Source organism: Rhyacophila brunnea, unplaced genomic scaffold (assembly GCF_057557595.1).
Source record: "Rhyacophila brunnea isolate RB1 unplaced genomic scaffold, BYU_Rbru_1.0 scaffold_20, whole genome shotgun sequence".
NCBI classification, from domain to species: domain Eukaryota; kingdom Metazoa; phylum Arthropoda; class Insecta; order Trichoptera; family Rhyacophilidae; genus Rhyacophila; species Rhyacophila brunnea.
The window spans coordinates 23,409,359-23,421,769 of NW_028232860.1; positions in this window are offsets into that span (position 1 = coordinate 23,409,359).

The window sequence follows — 12,411 nt, forward strand, 5'->3', positions numbered from 1 at the left end:
AATAAAATGTAGGTAGGTAAATTATGTTAAAAAACTACCAAATAGTTTGCCAGAGAATAATTATTGAGCCCGATTTCACGAATCGTCACGAACTGTACACATTGGGCTAGGTATCTACAAACCATTATTTTTTTTTTTGAAAAGGGGCGAACTGTCATATAGCGCGGTGGTACCACACAACAGACATTAACAAGATACAAATATAAAAGCCAGTCGCCTTGGACCAAGGTTTTGAAGCCGGCCTCAGTTTACTACTTGATGACGACCAGGGCATACATTGCAAGAAACACAAAGGACACCGAGTGTCCTCAAATATTACCAATATAAATCCATCTTATGACACAGACGTACCTAAACTATTGGAAATAAGATATTCTTTAACAAGTGTTTAAGTTTATACCTACTTACCATATTTCATTCATTTTTACAGACACACCCAGAAGGTAGCCCACTTCGCATTATTTTTGTGTTCCCTGGACAGTAGGTACCAATGTACAAATCACAAGGTTTTCGAAAAGATCTCTGCTCCAGACTTCTAGGTACCTATCTTCCTATCAGACACCAGTGGATATTAAAAAAATATTTTTTATGGACATGCTGATTTTTAAAATAATTTCTGAAATTCTAAGTGAATTAAAGAGTGATAAATAAATATATGCCTACCTACGGTTTTACGCTACCGTACCAAAATGTTTGAATAATTTTTGAATAAAAATGAAATACTATTGGATAATAGATACATAACACAAGAATATAGGTAACATGAGGCAATAGTAAGTTATTAATAGGCAAATTCATTATTTTATTATTCACCACTAAATTATGAAGAAATTCCAAAGAAAACTTTCACTCATTTGTTTTATAATAATATTTTCTACTGCGTTATCAATGCCAGGTTCGACGGCGAAGTTCAATGAAATTTGTAAATATTTCACAATAAATTTATATTAAATTTAACGTATTAAGAAGGTCGCGTAATCTGCATGTTCAAGTACCAATTTTTTCTGAATAGATTATTAAAAAAATATGTGCGTTAGTAAAATTACTTATCTAACTACATAATTTTAAATGATTTGACGCGAAAGGCGTTCGGAAAACATTCTCTATATCTGTGGCAAGGGGCGTTAAAATCCGACATAAATAGTGCACACTAAACTTCAGTTATACTCATTTGTTTTCATTGAACTAAGAATACCAGTGGCGAAGGGTGACTTTTGGAAAGAGGTAGGCTGGGGAGATCTGATAAAAAGAACACACTTGTCAGGTATACTTTCGATAAATAAGAAGATAATACGATATTACTACTAATGAATAGGTACACACTAATGACAACATTGACAACGACACACTAATTTAATGAAACTTCAAAAACTCACTGACGACATATAATTAAGCGATCGGTTTAAATTACGTATTTTTTCAAAACATCAAAATTCATAAGATGAAAGTTCTTTTTATTTTTAAAAACAGTCTATATTTTTATTAATATTCGATTAAACACCATAGTATTTTTTTCGGTTTTAGGCTCTGCGATCGGAGCTTACCTTAGTTCATACAATTCGATAGACTGGGCGGGGCTACGTGACGTAAAGTCCATATGAAAAAAATTGAGAATTATCTGAAAATAATCCGACCTTTATTTACGTCAAGACAGATGTCGCGTTGTGGTATATTTTTTAAAACCTTTGCAGATTGTTTTGTAATTATCTGTGTAATATGTCAAGTGTAAGTCAATATGCAATTAAAAAATATTTTTCTTAAGAAGGTAGGCTTAAAATAATCGCCTAGTATGGAGTCTTCGCCACTGAAGAATACAAACTACAGATAGTGCTTGTTAGATTTTAAAAATCAATTAAACCCTGCCTAAACCAAACTACTGTGTTTAGGTATGCTATGTGAGATCCGACAAAAATAGTGGATAGGTACACTTTTTCAGTCATAGGTAGGTACTTATTTGTTTTCGTTAAATTATAAATACATATGTATTATTACAGATAGTCATGATTAGTTTTTTTTAATTCATTAGGCGCTGCCTAACCAAACCATAATCGATTAAAAAATATTATTCTATCTGTAAAATATCTAAATTTTAAGTATGGTTTAATGGCATAATTTTAGATATTTTATAGATAAACAAATATTTTTTTACTATTATCTACTATGACTTGGATTATGTAGGGTTTAATTGAATTTAAAAAAAAACTAACAAATACTTAGGACGGTAGGTAGGTACTATCAGATCCACATTCTACAGTCTGTAGTCTTAGTTTAATTAAAACAGATACGTTTGACTTATTACAGAGTTTATGTCGGATCTTAACAGCCTACCCTCACCCTTCGCCACTGGTCTATATATCATTAATACTATCGACCAAGGGTATGTAGGTACTTGATGAAATTTGAATTTAAATTCTAATATCGCATAGTGCCTGAAGATGCCGAAAGCCGAAACCCGGGTCGTAATAAAACTACTCAATACTTACTTTACTACAAAACTTAATTCAATTAGAATGAATTCTTGTGTTCGCATAAATAGGTACCTATATGTAGGTATATACCTAATATTATTAAAGTCATGCTAAAGAAGAGGTTACTAAGGCAACCAATGATTAGCCATTTCACAACGTAGATGTACCTATAGCAAACTTCTTGCTAATAATCCGCATGCGTTTAAACGAAAAAGAAATAGATTTACTCATTCTGTCAATTTCACACATTACCTATTAGGTAAATAAATATGCACATGTTCTTTAGATTACCATCTAAAACTAGAATTATTTATGAATCGACAGTCTTATTATTTTAATTAATTGGATACATTATAGGTAGGTGTATTGACGTGTTTTGAACATGAGATATGTCGATTTGTAGATAGATACTGGAACCAAAACATTCACATTATAAATGTTATAATAGGTATAATGCTAAGCTGTATTGTACGACAACATCTTTTTGGCTACGTGTTAAAACTGTGAACTAACATGCTTTGCCCATTTTTACCCGCAATTACATTATAAACTAACAAGCTCCTCACATTTAGTAGACAACAGCGCCTAGAAGCGTAGCCAAGAAGATGTTGTCGTACAATAGGTAGCTATCTGATGTATCTATAGTCTAAGGTAGCTATCTATAACTGCCTTTGAAAGGACATAACCACTGTGTCAACTTTTATGACAAATTATTCGTCCACTTGTATTTAATACCTAATACCATTTGGATGAACCATATTAAAATACGTCAGTAAATCCCGAAGTATAAAAAATAGTCTGCCAAAAATGGCGGTTATAGTACCTATGTAGGTACATAATATTGGGGTGCATCTCAACGTGCATGAAATAATATTACCACGTATTTATTGAATACCTATATCCGTCATTATAAAACCGGCCTTGTTTTATAATAAATTAATTATTGTGGAGTTTTGATTTTTTATAGGTAATTTTGTTTCCTTAGTAAGTACCTAGTAAGAAGGTACATACCAAGTCTTTCCATCAAGTACCTACCTATTAGCAGTTAAAAAAAAAATCATTGTTACCTATTTTATTATTATTTTTTGTTTTTTGCTTGTCGGATGAATGTGTAAGCAAACGAAAATAAAAACAAAACATATTAATTTGTCAGTGATCAATAAGGTTACAACGTGAAGATTATACCTATTCACTTAGTATCTATCTATAGATTGTTTGGCAGTTTTGAATAAGCTTTTATTACAATTTTTAATTTTGCATCTTCGTAGGTAGGTATCTATTTCTTTCTCCCATGGGTACTCTTAACTTAAAGTCATGTAAATTCACACAAAGACGACCTCAGTTTTGGGTGATAACTCCAGAGATATTCCAGTCATAATAAATGATGGTTCACATTAAACGTAGACGAGGAGTTACGTGTTTGTTTATTTAATTTAGACTTTAGAGCATGGGTGGCCAACCCGAAGCCCGCGGGCCGCATGCGGCCCGCTGGGTTTCAACTTGTGGCCCGTGGAGCAGTGAGAAAATAAAAATAATATCAAATGCTGACTCTAGATGTGCTAATTTCGCAAATTGAGATTCGATATTGGCTCAAGATTTTGAGATTTTGATGTGCATTTGGAAAACTGTTTGCGTGTAGGAACAACCTCACTAGATATCGATATTGATGCACTTAGTTCTGCCACACAAAATCAAACTTCTCACTAAAATTTATTATTTATATATTATTTTGTTTATTTTTTAATATTTAAAAAAAGACTAATCTAATAAATATGTTCGGTTCTCATTTTTGTTTTATTTTATTGATATATAATACATATTTATTTTTTGTTTTGTATAATAAAAAAAAATCGGTTGTGCGACCCGGTAGGAAATCTCATTTTTAGAATCTGGCCCGGCTGCTGAAAAGGTTGGATACCCATGCTTTAGAGCCATATTTTGATATAGGTATGTAGTTCTTTCGCGATGTCGATTGCATCCTACTCATAGGTAAGTATCGATAAATATTATTTTATTGAAGTTATACTTCTTTAGGCGTGTTTGAAAAATCAGATCAGAGTGTATTTTTGGCGTGTTCACACAAAAATAAACGCACTCGATTGGATTCGAATCACCGATTGTTCGGTTATCAGCCGAACGCACTACCATTACGCCACAGTATGATACTCCAATCGTGACGATTATACAGTATAATATTATAGTTTAGAATTGTTCTGTTACCTAGGCAGCGAATTTATTATTGTCGGCCATTTGCAATTCCTTACGTAAACAAATTATTAAACGTCATAGTGGCAGTTGTTACTTTAAAAATAAAAACAACGATAAATAATTACATAATTTAGTAATATAAGTTGTGTATAGAATTAAACCAACGGCGTTCCAATAAGCGGTCCTTTTTCTTGAGTGTGTAATTTAACAAGATAATTAAGAGCGAGTGGAAGAATCTAGTTTATCACAAGTTTTGTTTTTGTTGTGTTACCACAAAGAAGTATAACTTCTAATGCGCGTACATAAGTACACACACCGATTTATATATCTACTACAGAACAGAGTATTAATAAACAAAATTCAGATAGGCTATAGGTACCCCAATACACTACATTCTGAAGCGGGGTTTTGAATTTGTGGGTGTCCCACGAAAATGAAACACACATTATAGACGAGCAATACTTAGCTAATATGTGTTGCAATCTTCAAATTCACCGATATTGAATGAGCGTCAGTGCATAAACCGAGAGCAGTTGTCAGAACGAAGGACAAGCTTAGATTGACGTTTTCTTGACACGTGTTTAAGTTTATCGCATATTCTTACACACTCGAGATCGGTCGCTTGTTCCTCCACACCTGTTGGATATTTCAGTTTCCATTATATCTGTGATCCTTGTTATCTACAGCTACACTAAGATGTTTTTTTTATTCACATTGATAAAGTAGGTTAGTAGACTTACCTTATATTTAATTTTGAGGATTTTTATTTAGTGTGCCATGAAACAATTTCTCCTTCCCCAGTGTGCCGTCAGTTTGGCAGACACTACATTAGGCAATCATTTAATATATCCTATCTTCATTACTGTTTGATATTATTATTATTATTATTTACTTATATACTACCTACCTACGTTTATATAGCAAGTTTAGTATGTACCGGTGGCGAAGACTCCATACTAGGCGATTATTTAAAGCCTACCTTTTTATGAAAAATATTTTTTAATTGCATATTGACATATTTATATATTTAATCACTTCATTATTTTATGTTATATAAAAATAATTTATTTTGCCAACGAGAGATGTCGTATATGTAGGAATGTATTACAGTATTACACAGTTTACAAAACAACTGCAAAGTTATTAAAAAATATACCACAGCGCGCCGTAAATAAATAATAAAATCCGCGACGTCTCGACGTAAATAAATCTCCGATTATGTGTGAAATAATTCTGATTTTTTTTCCTATGGACTTTACGTCTCGTAACCTCAGCAAGTCTGCTGATTTGTACGAAATAAGGTAAGCTCCTATCGCAGAGTCTAAAACAATCGCACATAATAATGTTGTCGCGACTGCGCACTTTGTCCAAAATCATTAATAATTAGATAATTAAAAAAATAATTTCAACGGCGTTTAATCGAATATTAATAAATAAGTAGGTAAGTATAGATTGTTTTTATAAATAAAAATAAATTTTATCTAATGATTTTTGATGGGTATACATGTTTTAATTTAAACACATCGCTCATTTTTATGTCATCAATGAGTTTTTGAAGTTTCATTGAATTAGTGTGTCGTTGTCATTTACTAGTGTGTACCTATTCATTTGTAGTAAATATCGTACTATTCTCGTAAGTATACCTGACAAGTGAGCTCTTTTTATCAGATCTCCACAGCCTACCTCTTTCCAAAAGTCACCCTTCGCCACTGACTATGTACCTAGTACTTACTAAGTACCTTTTTGGAATTTGATGTCACTTAGGTACCTACCTGACTCTTATCCAGATCATGTCAATATTAATATAATGATATATTGTATTGATAGTAGGTATCAATACTAAATATCTAATACTAAAGGTGCGTTAACACTTGATGTGCCGCGTCACCTGGACATTGATGTAAAATTAATGTAAATATTGTATCCGTTGTTTTTTGACAGGTAGAGAGGAACTGGGGTAGCACCGCGATGTTTACAAATCAATCAATTGTCTGCCGCCTCGTATCGGTGGTGGTGGCCTGTTGTAATATTGACATGGACCTCTTAATTCAGTAGTTCATTTCCACTATATAAGTGGGCAGAACCCATGTAAATATTATCTATACTTATAGATAAGGTAAAACTTAGAATCACATTTTTGGTTGGTGGATGGATATTTTCCATCAAAAATATGAAATGATTTTTGGCTATTTGCTGATTCCAGTTACTAAACTTATAATAGATAATTAATTTAATAATGTGGGTAGGGATTCTGCTTTGGCCAAAATTGTATACTTACTCAATTTGAAAGAAATACGCGTCTTTTAAAAATTAAGCTACAATTTTATGACAGGTGAACTGTCAACTGTTTCGGGGCCCTTTTTAAATGTTCACCGTCTGCGTCAAAGAAACTAGCCTTTCCACTGAATTATTATTATACCTATACTTACTTAATACTTTTTTCTAGCTTTGGTATCTTCAATTTTCTCCATGTTACTTGGTCCTCCGCTGCCTGCAGTTGTTCACCGACACCAGCAGCAGGTTACTGGAGTTCCTGCTCAAATTATCTACCCAGCGAAGTCTCAATATTCCCACAAGTCTTGAAATACACCCTTTCCCTTAGCGATTAGCCCATTTCAGTCGAAGCTTTCTATTAGAAAGATTTGAGGATCTTAGTAGGTATATAGTAAATACTTCACTGCATAATATTTAAATGTATATTATGTAGGTATTGTCCAATATTCATAATAGTATGTTCGGAAAGTCACTGCTCATAACATTGAAAAAATATACTTAGTTAAATTTGATTTGTGTGAGAAATTGATTTTCATCGAAGTGTGGTAAGTGTGGCAGTTTTAGGTAAGTACAACATGGTCGTGGAAGCCTAAGATGTTAACAGGATTGGAGGCCCCCTTGAGAAACGTTTGCCTATGCGATAAATTTAACTTAAGTGTTAGGTACCTAGATATAAATTATAAACATTGGCAATGGTTAGGTTATCAGATTTTTTTAATATCTCTCGATGTATTTACTTACTCATTTATGTGTCCTAGGATTTTTACTATTTAAATAAAAATAATTATTTGTGTAAAAAATATTTAACAAATAAAAAACTTTGGCAATAAAATAATTTTTGCGGGAACGAAGCATGAATGAAATATTATATTTTGACGAAGCGGACTAATACTGCCATCTATGTTTGAGTAGTCAAACGTTTGATAGGTTTGAGACTCAGATGTAAATTACGATGTTTATTCATTATTATAATAATTGTATGTATTAGACACATATTATTTACTAGTAAAATGAATAATATGTAATTCAAAATCCATATTAATTATTGCAGGAATAAAAGCGTCAATAAGTAGTTTGATTATTTTATATTTAAAATGTAGCGGTAGAAATTGGTAAATACATTTCTATAACATAGAATAACTTTACTTACTGTACTGTTTGTTCATTTACATGTAAAATGAAAAATCTAATTTCAATAAACTCTTTTTGATAAAAATAAAAAGGATTTCAAATTATAGATAGGTACACAATATTATTTTTTAGAAAAATCTGTTTTTTAAATAATTATAAAAAAATTTAAACTATGAAATAAAATAAGTATGTAGTCAAAAATCTTTTCTATATAGGTAAGCAAGTATTAGAGACAACTTTATAAAACAAATATTAATAATAAACCTGACCATATAATAATAATAATAATATGTAAAAATAATTACAAGATAAAAAGAACTTTTTATAATTATAGGTACTTACCACGTTTTTAAATTTTCTATTGAATCATATAAACTTGAAAATTCTATGTATTAATAATTTAGGACAAATAAGGCAATTGTCAACTAATCATTTTTTTTGCTATTTTGCAACAAACAAACAAATATAGAATACTGAAATGTCATTTTGATTTCCATAGTAACGCACGTATATTAATAGTTTAGTTGCCAGGACCACCCCCTTAGCAACCAATAATAGTGGATTGGATTACGGATTTCTTCCGAAATAACTTTTCATGCAAAACAGAATTAACTGAAAATGAATCAATTCTACTTAAAGATGGCTAAAGTATTAAAAGAATGCATTGGCAACGTGTTCTGATATATTATATTCTAAAAGTTTCAAATGTCTAGCTACTAGCTAGTCGGGAAGTTAGTTAAAAATCCACCGGACAAACAAGAATACGAGCTAAGAAAAACGTGGTAATATTTTATATTATTGATTTTTTATTGTAAAGCTACATAATTAGGTACATACTTTACTTTTATGAAAATTTGTGACTTTTCATAAGAGTGATTAGATGATACTGTGAAGTTCATTATTGTTACCAATTAGTGACAGGTGCTAATTATCTTTCAGGATGTCTCTGATCTCTGAAAGTGCTTCTTTGAAGCGAGAGTGTCACATCATGTTTTGTGATTGATTGTGACATAATCACAATACGATTGTGCAAAAAATATACTATTTTTTATTAAATCAGACAATGGAATGGTTCAATCGAGTTACCCTCAATGAACGTTTCAACAATTTATTAAACTGTTAAGACAAGTTTTAGTTTACGCAATTTCATTTATGCGGACCTTGACATAACCGATCCTACCAAGTGCGAGACCCAATTGGTGTAGTGCGCGAAGCCCCTGTGTATGAAGGGCTAATATTATATTCCCTTCCAATAATTAACGATAGCTGCTTAACATTTTACTTGTAAAAACTATAATTAGTACCTAATTATATTAATTTTAACAATTTACTGTATAATTCGATAATATATAAATAACAACACCTTATCTTCGTCTTCTGTCCATGTCCGATCCTAATAGGATCATATGGGCCTCCATAGAGTTGGATGTCAGCCACTTGCTAGGATACCCTGACTCACACACAAATTGAAAAACAATATGTGTACTGCCAGACCCAGGATAATAATAATACCTTATAACTATGATAATATTTTCTATTTTTTTAAAATTTAAAATTTTTAACAATTTAGAATTAATAACAGATATCAAAATAATCTAACAACATTGCTTTGCATTTCGTCTTTCTTGGTGTCAATGAGCTCATTTTGAATGTGTTTTCCTGAATATCTTTGTAAGAAACGCGAAATCGCCCTAATACCTGGCCTGGTCTTGCTCAATGTAGTTCTACCACTGCGTTACTATAGTGTAGATAGCATTTGCTATTTTTTTAAAATTCATTAATTCAAGCCATAGTAGAGATAGGTACCTAATAATTAAAAAATATTCGTTTATTGATAAAATATCTAAAATAAAATTATGCCATTAAAACATACATAATAGGTAGGTACCTGCTAGTTTTTTTTTATAGAAAGAATATTTTTTATCTATTAAAGGTTTGGTTTAGGCAGGGCTTAATGAATTTAAAAAAAAGTCTGTAATATGCATTCTTAATTCAACAAAATCAAATAAGTATGACTGAAAAAGTGTGCACTATTTTTGTCGGCCCACCCATAGTACCCATACCTAAACTCCTAAACTATTATGGTTTAGTTTACGCAAGGTTCAATAAATTGAATTTTAAAAAATCAGCACCATCTGTAAATTGTATTCCTAGTTCAATGAAAACAAATAAGACGTATGGTTGACAAAGTTAGTGTGCACTATTTATGTCGAATCTTAACAGCCTACCTCCATCCCTCGTCACTGATATGTACTTATGCCTTTGTATGTATATATTTTTTCGTTTGTTATAATCACTATTACTCCGCTCAACGGGAGGCTTAACACTGCTACCAAGTTAGTTACATATAAATAAAAAAAAACTGGCAATAATTTAGCACAGGTAATCCGTATCCACTCAGGTGACACTGTGACATGTAGATAGGTAGGTACCTACTACTGCTACCTACAAGGCTGCAAGTAAATAGTTACTTAAATTGACAGTAGATTTACCTATACAATACCTACATATACCTAAGCATGTTACCTATCAATCGGACATGCACATAATAAGTTAGAATCGAAGGTAATATTTATCACCTGTCTTTCGCGTGCTAATTTGTATTTAAATTCAGTGGTGGGTCTGTGAGACCGAGGAGGGGTTAAAAAAGTAAAAGAAATTAAATACATTTACAATACCTATAACTATTCATGAACGGACAATGCAGATTCTTCGGCGATTCGTATCCGAAATTAAATTGAAAGAAAATAAGACAAAATGTGAATAGGTACAAGGAGTTAGAGTTGAAATGACAGTATTTCTCAATGTTTAATTATGGGAAATCGCAAAATAAATAGACTTATTTAACAAATTTAGTAACAGAGTAAAAAAAATAAATATAAGTATTATATTAAAATAATCATCAGATCAAATTTTTTAGACTGCGGCATTGTAATTACTATACTGTATGCTTTGAGACTAAAAATATATCTACATAAAAATTGTAAGAAACAGCGTTCCTAGTCTACTTAGCGGGCTGCTTTACCTAGATATGTCACTGACTACTGCTTTATATGTATATTCTGGACCTTAAGGCTATACTTCAGCTGAGGCATGGTCTAAAAAGATCGTGACTACCCGCCGCGCAGTTGTGCAAACGACGCGTGACGAACAAAACATAATTTGTCATACAAATTCAACATGCGTCCATTTAATGTTATTTTTATTGTTATATTAGTAATAATAATAATATATTCATTGACATGTTTTCTTTTTCGAGTAAATGCGTAACGTTTTTTAGTCATCTTTACACGATTTAAGAATATATTCCTCTGACACCATCACAAAACAAATTGACGTGCTCACAGCTCGACTATCGCTCTCCGATTGGCAACGAGTGCGAAATTTCGTCCCATCTATTGTTGAAAGTTATTTGGAGTTTCACTGCTGTATGCTCTTAATAATATGTGGCGGTCAGGTAGGGGTTCCTTGAGAATCCAGAAAATTTCACAAGGATCCACCAACCAAAAAGTTTGGGAATCACTGGATCGGATGGCGGCCACCCTAAGCTTAATCTTCACTATATGTACTGCTGCACAGAACAGTTCGGTTAAGCTACAGCCTGCACTATTCTACAATTTGATGAGATTCTAAAACGAAGAAATCGTAGATTTTTTATTTCCTTATTGTGTCCAGAGGTAGGTTCTGTAGGTATTTTTTGACCTTCACCCCCCCCCCCCCCCTCTTATTAATTCACAATCTTTTACCCCCTGTCTAAGTACACTACATCAAGTTATTTAGGACCTCCTCCCCACATTCAATAAAATCAATTTGGTTTATTCATTTCAGTGTGTAAGTAGGTATATTTTTACCCAATAAAAATGAGTTAATATTTGTAGGTTTTGTGACATGGTTGAAAGGCCTGCTTTCAACGCATTCATTCGACGGACCTGTACAACGCATTCATGTGCATAATATTTTATTGAGTTTCCTCCATTTCCGGTGACGAATGGCCCGCGGTCCAATTTTCCGTTTCCCATATTATTCGAATGAACAGTGTTACCTGTGAGAGCCGAGCGGTACAAGGGTCCCGGGCTCGAAACACGGCGGGACCTTGTTCGGACCTTTGAATGAGACGATAAATTTGATTTCGTGGTGCGCGCGCAGGACCCGGCCGGTCAACAAGTCGGCGCGCTACTGACATCTCGCGGTGAGGTCGATAACTAACACACGCCAGACGTCAGACGAAAACCACCTACAAAATGACTAAACTATAATACATAGCTACTATTATTATAATATAAGCATAAGGCATAATTATGTGATACCTACAATGATTGCATTTACTCGT